Here is a 12,745-nt window from a genome sequence, read left to right as displayed (position 1 = left end):
GCTCCAGGTTCTGAACTGTCAGCACAGAGCCCCATGAGGGTCTCGAACTCACCAACTGCAAGGTCATGACCTGAGCCAAAGTCGGAGGCTTAACCAACTCAGCCACCCACGTGCCCCTTTGACTGAGGAATTGTTAAAAGGGCTGGTTAGGGGTGGACAAGACACCATAAAGACCAGGCAGAAAATTCTAAAACTCTAAGGAATGCTATGGTACCAGAAGAGTGATGGAAGCTGCCTTGGCAACGGTAAGGGAAATTTAAATGATGCATTATTGATACAATTAGTAGACCCACACTCAAAGAAAAGCTCTTGACAAATAAATAAACCACTTGAATAAACTTAAAATAAGTTAAAATAAAATGATTTTCCACTTTACCTGACTTTGAGTAATCAACCACCCAAACGTAGTTAAAGGGGCTTCAACTATGTTCTAACAATAGGGAGGTGGCCAACCTGAAATCCTTCAGAAACCCTATAAGCATAATGGAATTAATTTCTATAAAGATGCAATGCATCGGAACAGTTTTGTTCTTCCCCTGGCCTGACTCCACAAACTGACAAAGAATAGGTCTTCAGGAACACTTGAGGAGAGCTAGTATGACACTGAAGAGGGCCATAGATGAGAGCCACAGGCTAAGCATTTGCTCTGGTGACAAGAGCTTCCAGAGGATGCGGAGGAAAGGGCTGTGGAATCCAGTTTGAACTTGAAAAATGCAGGAACCAGGCAAGAATGGGCATAGTGCTCAGCAGGGATGATTCTGAAAAATAATTAACAGTGACAAGCACTGGAGACAAGAGCAAAGATACAGTCCGTGATTTCCCTGAAAGGATTTTGTTTTCTCTAATTTATGAAGACTTCAACCAAAAACACAGAGTTGCTTTAAATCCTATCCACTGAATTATTCAGTATCTCCTTCGAGTTATTCAGTGTCTGGGGATAAACCAGTGACCAGGCTCACACCCAGAGGAAAGAGAAACAGTAGTAAGTCTTGAATGCTGAAATAATCAGTTCTCCGAGGAGGAGAGCGTCACTCGAAGCCCTGCCAACCAACAGGTTTTAGTTAAAAGGAAGGCTTTTAGGTACTGGGTTTGCCATCAAGTAAACTTTACCAGCCTGGAAGAGTCCACAGACTCAGGTCTGGGGCAGGTTTGCTGAAGTCATGAGATACTGCAGCTGGCAGCGATAAGTGTACTTTAGCATAAGCTAATCAAATTCAGGTCCAGGAGCACTGAACTTCCCTGACCCTTGGGTACACAGGCAGCCTTGCCCTCCCTCCTGTTTGCGACTGATAACCTTCCGCCCTCCCTCGTCCTCCATCTTTTGGACAGGCTCCAAGATCTAGGCCATCCGTTGGGTTTCACCAGCCAACAGGATCCATCCAGCAAGTTAAGGATATCAGAGCTTTGTCGGCTGACATCTTTCTCCGCCCCGTGCCATGCTGAGAAACTACTGGAATCTAAATGCACCTGTGCTCCAATAGACAACATTCAGCCTTCTGGCTGCAGTTCTGAAAAATCACTACCTTTAAAGGCTGAGGAGGAGTTGGTCAAGTGCCTTCTGCACTGCCTTGGACTTGGTGACATTGCCAAGGCTTTGGGGCAACAGTGGTTATCAAAGTAGTGTCTTTGTAAGAATCATCTGATGGCGACGGGGACAAGAGATGAGAAAGAGAGAGGGGGATGGGGTAGCAGCCAAGGGACTTCACTCATTAACTTAGTCATTCAGTCAACACCTCCTTTGTTCCAGGAATTGGAAGAGGCTCTAAGGACACAGCATGGAACAAAATAATAGCATGTGATAGCAGGGCCAGACCCATGTGGGAGAAGCCAGGGAGCACTTACAGCAACAAATCGGAAGAGCTGAAGGCCGAAACTAAGGTGGTGACATGTGAGGTAGAGAAGGGAAATGCGTTATTCGAACAGATCAATCATGCCAGCTATTTCTTACTATCAATTGCAAAAGTCAAGCATTTTCTTTCTTATTTATTTATTTATTTATTTATTTTGAAAGAGAGAGAGAGAGCACATGCACATCAGTGGAGGGGCAGAGAGGGAGAGAGAGAATCCTAAGCGGGCTCCGTGCAGAGCCCAACGCAGGGCTTGAACTCAGAAACCGTGAGATCATGACCCGAGCCAAAACCAAGAGTCGGTCGCTTAACTGACTGAGCTACGCAGGTGTCCCCCAAAGTCAAACATTTTCACTCAAACTGTGTAACAGGACAAAATATAATGAGCCCCTCCTGTAGGTTCACATCCCATAGGTCACAGGAGGCCACTTTTAACAGATGGCTGGTTTTAGGAAGCAACACTGAGGGGGAGCAGCATGTGACTTCCCATTTAGGACATGACCTGGATAGATGCTCCTGAGATAACAAACGAGAGGACAACTACTTCTTAAGAGAATGAGTCTACTGGGACCATGGTGAATTTCTTACATAACAGCTTTACTGAAATGTAATTCCCATACCATAGAGTTCACCCATTTAAACTGGATTACAACTCCACGGTTTTTTAGGGCATTCATGGATACATACCATCACCGCAATCAACTTTAGGACATTTTCATCGCCCCAAAGAGAAACGCTGCACAAAGTGGCTGCCTCTCCCCATTTCCCCCAACCCTCTTCCCCAGACCTAGGCAACCACGTTCCGTCTCTATAGATTTGTAACACTGCCTATAAATGGGATTGTACAATATGTGGTCTTTTGTGACTGGCTTCTCTCACTTACCATCCTGTTTTCAAGGGTCAGCCATGTTGTAATGTATGTCACACTTTTGGTGGTTAAACAATATTCCATCGCATGGACACAACACACCTTGTTTATCCATTCATTTGGTAATGGATGTCTGGGTTGTTTCCACTTTTTGGCTACTATAAATATTGCTATGAACATTCATACACAAGTTTTTGAGCGCCTGTTTTCAATTTTCTTAAGCACGTATCTATCCTTGGAATTGTTGGGTCAAGTGTAATTCCATGTTTAACTTTTTAAGGACCCGCCATGCTGTTTTCCATAGTAGCCACACCATCTTGCATTCCCACCAGGAGTGCAGCTTCTCTACGTCTTTGTAAACAATTATCATCTGACTTTTTGACCACAGCCTTCCTAGTGGATGTGAACTGGTCTCTTATTGTGATTTTGATTTGCATTTCCCTGACCACCAGTGATACTGAACATCAACTCATGTGCTCGATGGACATTTGTATACCTTCTTTGGAGAATGCATATAATCACATCTTTTACCCATTTTTCAACCGAGTTATACTCTATTGAGCTGTAAGAGTTCTTTAAGGATCCCTTATTAAATTTATCATTTGCAAGTATTTTCTCCCATTCTGTGTCACTGTTCACTTACTCGATGGTGTCCTTTGAAGTACTAAAGTGGTTAATTTTGGTGAAGATCAATTTACCTATTCTTTTGTAGCTTGGGTTTTTGGAAACCACTGCCTAATCCAAAATGAAACATTTAGGTCTATGTTTTCTTCTTCCATTATGGATCTCTGACTGTGTTCTTGAACCGGTGAACTAAGAAATGAATGGGAAGGTAATGCTACTTTCCTTTGAAACAATATTAATTTTTTCTGACAATTCTCACCTGAGATCTTCCTAAAGAGCTACTGACATGACAAGCACTATCATGAACCGAAATGCGGTTCAGAGAAGTATTAGGATGATGAAACAAGAGCCTTCAAAATCACTGAGTGTTCACCACAGGACAAACATCACTCAAAATTAGGTGAATGTCATATTCTTTCTTCTAGAACTTCTAACTGTTCAGTTATTTCCACAATTCTCCATGGCTCCAAGAACATGAAAATAAACCAGATTTCCTCACCTAAAAGCGACAGTGTATGATTCGCATGGTTCCTTACGTTACTTGGTCTGGAGGGAAAACAGTTGCAATCACACGCTTTGGTTTCTCTGGGGGGGCCTCAGCTGTGGGCACAGGCACACTTGCTTCACTTGCTTCTTTAAGGAGAACAGTGCTGATGGGGTGCACAGCACCCTCACCCCAGGATGTACGAGTGCTTCTAGCAAACGTCAGCCTGGTCCTAGAGACGCCCAATACCACCAGATGCAGAGGCCACCTATGGAATTGGAAAGACCAACTGCCCTTGATTGTCAGTTCTACTTCTAAACCTCAGGTAGACTTGGGTTCATTCCAAATTTCATGACTGAGCAGGTTCTTTGGGTCGTCAGCCTCAGCAGGAGAAAGGACGTGGCCAGGAAGACACCTGGCCAAGGCAAGAGTAGAGAGAAGCAGGTAAAGAAGCAGTGCCTGGTTCTCCATTTGTAGACTTTCCCGGCCAGATGCATCATCCCCACCCACGAGCAGGGATCTGTTTTTGATCTCGATGGAAATACTCACATTTGACAAAACATAAGACTCACTTATGTTTCAGAATTCACGTAATGATTTCATCGCTCTCAAATTCTTAAGCATTTGTCCATTGCAGAATATGCCTCCTGATAGAACCCTCTCCTCTCCATCCATCACGACGGAAATACCTCGTATCCCTGCCTACAGTTCCGGGGACTGACATCCATGTTTCCTGTGCGAAACGCCATCCTCGCTTGTTGCCCCTCCCCCAGGGTGTCCCTGCTAAACACCGAGGGACTGAACACAGCTGATACAGAAGCCTAGCCTTGTCTGCCCCCATGTCTTCACTCCTCCCAGGAAGACCGCAGGGCTTGCTGAGGGCAAGGACCATCTCGCTGCCCCTTCAGCTTATAGGAAAGCTTGTGTTGCAAATGTTGATGGCACAGGAGTGGACCCTGATCACTCCAGGGGGGCCCTGTGCTATACCAAGTCCCAGAGCTCCCCACGCTGACGCGGGGCCAGACCAAACTGTACCTCCAGGTAAGGTAACAGTGAACACAGTGTCGTCACAGAGGAGCAGAAAGAGAAGTTTAGAGCCTGGGTCAGTCGGCCCAGCCTCACAGATTCTGTACATGGACACGATGTGGCTGTTGCCCGTGAACATCATAATTACGATTTGTTTCGCTCAGGTTTCATACAGCAAATGCCTCATCCTAATTTAAAGTGATCATTTCTCTAAGAGATCCAGACAGGGGACGTGCAAACATTCACTGCGCGCATGCACCAGGGAGAGGAGTGCAAACGTGGTCATTTCATCGCGATCCTCACAATATCAAAGGGTCTGCTCACATCCGTGGGGCAGGGGAAGTAGGTCTGAGTGTTTTCATGTTACAAATTCTAACATCGGCCAATGGCCTAAAAAGCTAGGTTTGAATTTAGGATTTTCAAAGTCCTCAAAGTTCTATGGCAGAAGGTGGCCAGCCCCAGGAGAACCAGATCCAGCCCTGGTTATGCGCCTGCCACGTCCACATTCACAGGCCCAAGGAGAATGATGGTCACCCCAGAGATAAATCCAGCCGGGGCACAAGCCGTTACCACAAAGGTGGCACCGATAATGGATTCAGTCACAAAGATCGTCACATTTGCCCATTCAAACCAGGGGGCATTTCAGCACAGCTGCAAAGCATACCTCCTAGCCTGAAATGAAGAGTCGTTCTAAATTCCTTGCAAAGATGGACACTGCTGGTGAGATCTGTTCCTGACTGGAGGCAGATCAGATGAGATAATCATAAGAACGTGGGATGCATGGGTATTTGACGAGTTACAACTGGAGAAAGGCAAAAACAAGGCACTGGATGTTCTGGCCATAAAAGTCAGAGTCTGTGACTTCTAAGGCAGCGGGGGTGGGGGTGGGGGTGGGGGTGGGAGGGGGGCGACTGTAGTTTATGGAGGCATTGGGAACAGAAGAGAGACTGGTCCAGGGAAGACCAGGGGTCTCCGGCATCACGACGGATCAGAGTTTTTGACGACAAATCCAGCAGTCTGAAAGGTCACCTTCCCCACTCCCACCCCCGCCGTGGCAAAGGCCTGAGGGACACAGATGGTGGGTATTACCTTTCCAAGCCAATGTCAGAGTGAAGGAAAGAAAGGGGAGAGGCCTTCATGTTTAGGTGAAGCATGAAGTCTCGATCTGGCATCTGGTGTGGAAGCAGCCCACGTCAATGTCGACTATTTCTTCCGTCAATTTGACTTTGCGGTCTCTGGATTCACATAGGACCAGGGGTCTGGTGGAGCCTTCTTCAGCTGTGACATACTCACCCAAGTATCACACTCGGTCGTTTGGCAGCAGTGACGGTGACCAAAGAGTCCTTAGGGGGTCCTCTCCATCCGTCTCATTTTTGTAAAAGCAACAGAACAAAACAGTAACTGTGCGTACATGACAAGACTGTAAGATCCCCATTGTTAAATCTGATGAGAGTTCACTTAAAAGGGAAATGTAGTTATTCTGTGATATACAACGTTTTAAGATAATAACTGAAATGATGACTGACAACATAGCAGGACATACCAGATTTCTAGGAATCTTACACAATTTTCTAGAATACGTACAACATACGCCTACAGAACACAAAGAACACCCAGTATTACTTTTTGACAGAACTACTTCCTATGTAACTAACATATCAAATAAGACTAACTCGTGTAACACCTCTCTAAGAATGTATGGAGAAAGAACAAATCTTCGGAGAGGCTACAGGGACTCTAGAAAATCCCGAAGTTATCTCCAGGTCAAAAAGACATCAATTACAATTTGGCTTGGGGGAAGGTTGTCGAAAGTATCAAAAGGCCTTAAAACACTTGGTCAAAAAGGTTCACAGGTCACCGAGAAACGCCGCTTAGTTACCCATTTAATCATAATGACAAAGACTGCAGGCAAATACGGAAAGTTAAACATTTGTGTATAAAAACCTTAGCTCTTTGAACAGACAAGATTCAGTTCTCTTTAGTAATCAAAGACCTGATAAACACATCAAGAAACACAGGAAATTATTTTGATAAAATATAATCTTTTGTTTTCTAGGCAGATTACTTAAAAAGATAAAAAAACTCTTTTACACCTCTTACCAAGAGTAGACCAAAAGTCTAAGCAAACTTTGTCCTTTTAACAGAAAGAACACCAAACATTAATTTTGCAGATTAATTTTGATATTAAACCCATTTATTTAAAAACTTAAATCTATTCGAATCTTAGCCAGCTTGACCACACATAAAATTTTTCTGCAAAGACTCCTTTTCCACAAGCTTCTACAACTTTTTAAACACCCCTTCAGATGTTGTCCTGTTTTTCCTCTCCCATTCCGAAATAACCAGCCTCACTTTAGGAAAAAATCATGCTCTTTTGCCTCAAAAAAATAATTCATCTTTATTCCTTGTACCTTCTCTTACCAAAAACACACATCTTACTTTCCTTGCATACAGAAATGTGTCCCTTATTACTTCTAGTACCTTACATATGTTAAAAATTTTAATGCTTAATATATTTTAATTTCTAAATGATTTTTTACAAGTTTATTATTGGAGAGAGTACGTGTGTGAGCATAGGGGAGGGGCACAAAGAGTGCGAGAGAGAGAGAGAGAGAGAGAGAGAGAGAGAGAGAGAGAATTCCAAGCAGGCTCCACCCTGTCAACGCAGAGCCCGATGAGGGGCTTGATCTCACGAACTGTTGAGATCATGACCTGAGCCAAGATCAAGAGTCAGATGCTTATGCGACTGAGCCACCCAGGCGTCCCTAAAATGCCTTAATTTCTGATGAAAATAAGAAGTTGACAATTGCGAGCTGTTTTTTACTTTAGCATTCTACGGCTTGGCAAATGTATAAATACATTTTATATTTTCTAGAAACACATGCTTTCTCCATGGGGCGCAAAACACGTTCACTCATAGCCTCAAATAGCTTTAACTGCTCTGTTAAAATAAGTCAGAAAGTAGATAAACCTATCCATCTTCAGTAATTAACGTTTTGGTATTTTATTTAGAGAAGATCTAGACAGTCAAGTACTAATTTAACTTAATAAAACTTTAAGTGTTCAGGTTACCAAAAAGATTTGGGGTAACTATTTAAAAAGCTCACCGAGGGGCGACTGGGTGGCTCAGTCAGTTAAGCATCCGACTTCGGCTCAGGTCATGATATCGCAGTTTGTGGGTTTGAGCCCCGTTGGGCTCTGTGCTAACAGCTCAGAGCCTGGAGCCTGCTTCAGATTGTGTGTCTCCCCCTCTCTCTGCCCCTCCCCTGTTCATGCTCTATCTCTCACTGTCTCTCAGTAATAAACATTTTTAAAAAAAATTTTTTTTAAAGTTCACCGAAAAATTTCTGTCCCCACTTACATGTATTCAGTTCACTTGTTCCCAGCATGTGGGATGAAAATTTCATCAAACCAAGTTATCTTCTGTGCTGACAAATTTTGTTACAGTGATAACATGAATTTATTTGATGAATAAATCCAGGTAGAATAAAAGACGTATGTGTGCATTATATTTAATGTTGATAATTCTACAGACATGTCTGTCTTGACTAAAGCAACGAACTTTCATCAGCTTTAATATGAATATTTTCCCAGATCACGTGAACCTGAAAAGCATTTAGGTCTCTATTACATTTTTGAGAATTTTATGAACACTTTGTTCATATAAGTGCTTTTCCTTAAGCCAACTGAACAGAGCTCTTTAAAAAAATTAATTTTGGCAATACAATCTGGAGGTGGAAAATCCCACACATGTACAATACACATATATAAACATACATATAGACAGAAGTAAACAGAGACCTTACAGCTTTTGTTTCAAAATTTTAGCGATGAGACGGTAGGATAATGCAAAACTCACTGGTTTATGAAAGATGCTGGATCCAAATCATGTGTCTGGAAGATGAAATAAGTAAAGGTCACCTGCTCAGGTGACTAAAGCTTTTTACTAATATTTGTTTATTTGCCTAAGTTTCAAATAACCTTTTCCCCTTTTGTTTTCCTTCTGATAAGAATTACCTCCCTGAAGTTTTTATTTCAAAGACATGGCCTAGCTAAGTCTTGGGAGACCAGGTAGAACATTTACATGCCAAAGGCACAGGGGAAAAAAATGCAAGTTCCTCCCGGAAGAAACTTCATGTTCTAAGGTCAGAAGTTTTACAATACTGGGGCATCTGGGTGGCTCAGTTGGTTAAGCATCCAACTTCGGCTCAGGTCACGATCTTGTGGTCCATGAGTTCGAGCCCCGCATCCAGCTCTGTGCTGACAGCTCAGAGCCTGGAGCCTGCTTTGGATTCTGTGTCTCCCTCTCCCTCTTTGCCCCTTTCCGCTCACACTCTGTCTCTCTCTCTCTCAAAAATAAATAAACATTTAAAAAAGAATAATTTTTACAATACTTACACATCTTTTGAGATAAACAGAGGTGGTTTTAGGATTGCTAACTATAGGTGAACTGTGACTTGTGACTTGTCCCTAGAGCCACATTTCTAGTTTTGCTAAGATGTGTAAGATGAAAACAGTTGTTTTTAATTCCTCAAAGAAGGGGCGCCTGGGTGGCGCAGTCGGTTGAGCGTCCGACTTCAGCCAGGTCACGATCTCGCGGTCTGTGAGTTCGAGCCCCGCGTCAGGCTCTGGGCCGATGGCTCGGAGCCTGGAGCCTGTTTCCGATTCTGTGTCTCCCTCTCTCTCTGCCCCTCCCCCGTTCATGCTCAGTCTCTCTCTGTCCCAAAAATAAATAAAAAACGTTGAAAAAAAAAAAAAAAAAAAAAAAAAAAAAAAAAAAAAAAAAAAATAATTCCTCAAAGAATTAGATTACAGCCTAATGATACCAAGGGGCTGATCTGTCCATCTAACCAAATTACCTTCAATTTACATCAGGGAGTGGATTTCCAACTAAGACGAAAACCCAAGATTTCTACGTTCTGGATTCAGACCTGTTTGTCTTTGGGATGTTTTGCAAAATCCTTTCACAGACATCAGAAGGTTGTTCTTTCCTTCTGGGTGTGTGGTTTTATTTCAGCTTAGGGAAAAGTGTCTACGTCAGGCTCTGAATATCAGCTTCCAGTTTCACCAACTTTTGTCCACCGAGCCACTTCACAAAAATCCTTTAAATATTTTGTCAGTTTTCAGCTGAGATGAACAATAAATTATTTTTGGTGGTATTGAACAACCCTTGTTGGGTTTAAGAGGAGGCAAAGAACACTACTTTCTCGAGATTCAGAGTCACTCTGAAGTATGGCCAAAAGGAAGAACTGACAACTTTTGTGTTCAAGGCAGGCAGAAAGCCAAGCCAGGTTCTTAGGACACAAAACAAGACAAGCAAGAAGGCAAGAACTCTCCCTGGAGGAGACAGAAAGAGTCGAGAATCAGTGGGTTGGGTTTGGAAAGGAAGAGACAACTCAAGAAATTTTATTTTCTCCTCTTGACTGGGCATGCAGACAGAGATCCAGGAGAGCTGACTCTGGTAGGAACCCTCACCTTTCACCGACTTCTGTCAGTCTTCCCCAAACCCCATCTGTAGGTTCCAAGAGGGCTTAAAGAGTGTAGCTTCAGTATCTACCAGAACCTGGCAAAGTGTTTCATTCATTTGTAGTTTCCCTTGTTTGTTTAAGGGAGTGACAGCCGTTTACCAGAAAATTCCTCAGAGTCCCAACAACTCTAGGAGGGGCCCATATGGGAGCTCTCCTTTAAGGGTAGATATGGAGGCATCTATAAGGCCACTCAGTTGGCAAATTTTGTTTTCAGTCTTATTCCAAAGTCCTTTCCAAGTACTTGGCTGCAGTCATGAGTTCCATCAGACTGATGGGGGCTCAGTTCCAACCTGTTTTTGTTGTTGTTTTTGTTGTTGTTGTTGTTGAATTTTTAATCAGTCTACTAATCTCAGGGACTGATCCATTTACAAACAGCGCAGCTAGAGCAGGTTGGGTGACCTCATTTTTTGCATGGAACCTGAATGCCACAGGAAGAGTGCTTCCACACAGGCTTTAATGTCTGCCACAGATTCATCTTTTTTGTTTGCATGTTTCAGTAATAAACCAAATGGTGCGTGCAGGGAAAACTCCTCCAAAGGATGGCTTTTAAGAGATCAATCACTATTTTATGAACTTGTTTCTGGTCCACGAGGGAAGTGTGTTTAAGATCGAGGATCCTGAGCATCTTTGGGTTTACGCTGATCTGTTTCCTGACTCCATGTTTGGGCTTCCTCAGGGCCAACCTGCATGTGCATAAGCCCATAGAGATCTGGAAGCCTGCGGTCCTTGGCCCTGGTAATGATGAAATTCTTCAGGAAACTTCTGGGGATCCTCCCTAGGTTTAGGAAATTCTGTTACTATGGTAGTTCACTCTTTGACCAAGGAGTTTAAGATATCTTTAAAAAAAATTTTTTTAATGTTTATTTTTGAGAGAGAGCGAGCGAGCACAAGCAGGGGAGGGGCAGAGAGAGAGAGAGGGGGACACCGAATCCGAAGCAGGCTCCAGGCTCTGAGCTGTCAGCACAGAACCCGACACGGGGCTCGAACTCACGAACCACGCGATCATGACGTGAGCCAAAGTCGGACACTTAACTGACCTACCCCGGCGCCTCAGGAGTTTAAGGCATCTGAGGAGGATCTCCTGCAACCTGGGGTGACCCATTCTGTTTGTTTGGTTTGGGAGCCCTTGCTTTCAAAATCTTGTCTAACAGGAATGTTTCTCATAATGGCCCTTGTAATTCTAGGTTGTTTTTAGTAAGACTTTGTCATTGTAAGTATCTACAGCTTCTGGGACCACAGTTCTCAGACACCAGATAAGTAGCAGTTGTGCCGAAAGGTGGTATGTTCAACTCTCTGAGCTAAGGCTTTGGGTCTTTTGGAGCCGAACTAACACCTAAGGGGATGTGTGGCTGGGCTGGGGATCGTGTGATGTTTGTACCTCACCACACGGAGACTTTCTTGAGGTTGGCAGGTGATCTAGCATCAGCGTAACCTGTTCTGTGACCAGCTTATGGATAAAGTTAGGTGGCAAGCATTCTAACAGTTTTTAAGTGCTCAACGCATGCAAGTCAATTATGCAGCTTTTGGCTTCCAAGATTTCCACTGCCTTTACCTACACGAAACACACTGGATCCAGGCCAGCTTAAGCCACACCTAGTTTGACTCCAGTTGGCAACTGCCAGCAATGGGACTGGGGACAGGACTAAGCCAGCAGACCCCAAACAAATGGAGAACTCTGGAATGAACCACCACCAACATGGAATCTGAGATTCAAGCAAGGGTGAGGATTCTGACCAGACGGGGAACTGCAGTCCCGACTGCCAGCACTTCTCAACATGGAACCAGGGACCGGAAGCAAACGACAGCTCAGAGAGCCAACAAGGTCAGGAGCTTGACACAGAGAGAGCAGAGCTCAGAACCAAGAGGAACTTACCCATGGCCCTCCGCAAGGGCTAGAAAGACAGAGGGTTTGGGGGTACGCAGCCTGTGTTTCTCGCCCCCAAAGCCGTGAGAGGCTTCCTTCAGATCCCATCCCTGCCACCAAATCTGTTAAAAGCCAAAATTCACCTGAATAACATTTAAGGATCTTATTAGTTTTGTTCAACAATTCACGACTGGGGCGGTACCCCACCCGGCACGTAGAACGAAGTGCCCAGGAGCTGCCGAAAACGTTAGAGTTACGGGCAGAAAGAGGTGGGACAGGGAAGTTATTTCAGCAGAGCCATCTTCCCTTGAGGGGACCGCAGCGGGGAAGAGGGATCCATCTCGGATTATGTCATTAGTGCTGGCCAGGTAATTCCAGACTGCCCGGCTTAAGATTCTACTCCTGGGAGAGGCTGAAACTGCAATCCATTCAGGTATTAAGCCTTTGTTTGGTGATGCGGGCTTAGCACAATTTGGGGCCTGCTGCCTCTTTTTAAATCATACT

The sequence above is a fragment of the Neofelis nebulosa genome, chromosome 11 (assembly GCF_028018385.1).
Source record: "Neofelis nebulosa isolate mNeoNeb1 chromosome 11, mNeoNeb1.pri, whole genome shotgun sequence".
Lineage (NCBI taxonomy): Eukaryota > Metazoa > Chordata > Mammalia > Carnivora > Felidae > Neofelis > Neofelis nebulosa.
The sequence above is the reverse complement of the archived record's forward strand: the minus strand, read 5'-3'. Positions refer to the sequence as shown.